General features: G+C 39.6%; 1 non-coding gene across 1 annotated transcript; it reads right to left on the bottom strand.

Moving 5' to 3' along the window:
* Window positions 1-104, bottom strand: LOC127740918 (small nucleolar RNA R71). The gene has a single exon (XR_008001774.1). It is a non-coding gene; the product is annotated as a small nucleolar RNA R71 (small nucleolar RNA).
* Window positions 105-568: the final 464 nt, after the last annotated feature.

Below are 568 nucleotides of genomic sequence, written 5' to 3'. Positions count from 1 at the left end.
AAGCTCAGAGTGGACGTCCAAACCTTCAGACAGAAGGAAGGTGAATCCTTCTATGAAGCTTGGGAAAGATACAAGAAATTAACCAAAAGGTGTCCTTCTGACATGTTTCCAGAATGGAGCATCATATGTATATTATATGATGGTCTGTCTGAAATGTCAAAGATGTCATTGGACCATTCTGCTGGTGGATCCCTTCATCTTGTAGAAGCCCAGGAACTCATTGAGATGGTTACAAATAACCAGTTCATGTACACTTCTGAAAGAAATCCTGTGAACAATGGGATGACTCAAAAGAAATAAGTTCTTGAGATTGATACTCTGAATGCCATATTGGCTCAGAATAAAATATTAACTCAGCAAGTCAATCTGATTTCTCAGAATTTGATTGGATTGCGAGCTGCATTCGGCAGTGCTAAGGATGCCTCCTCAGAAGGAGAAGCTTTTGACCCTGAGAATCCTACAATGGAAGAAGTGAATTACATGGGAGAACCCTATGAAAACACCTATAATCCTTCATGGAGGAATCATCCAAATTTCTCATGGAAGGATCAATAGAAACCTCAATAAG

This window comes from Arachis duranensis, chromosome 7 (genome assembly GCF_000817695.3).
Source record: "Arachis duranensis cultivar V14167 chromosome 7, aradu.V14167.gnm2.J7QH, whole genome shotgun sequence".
NCBI lineage: Eukaryota > Viridiplantae > Streptophyta > Magnoliopsida > Fabales > Fabaceae > Arachis > Arachis duranensis.
The sequence above is the reverse complement of the archived record's forward strand: the minus strand, read 5'-3'. Positions and strand labels throughout refer to the sequence as shown.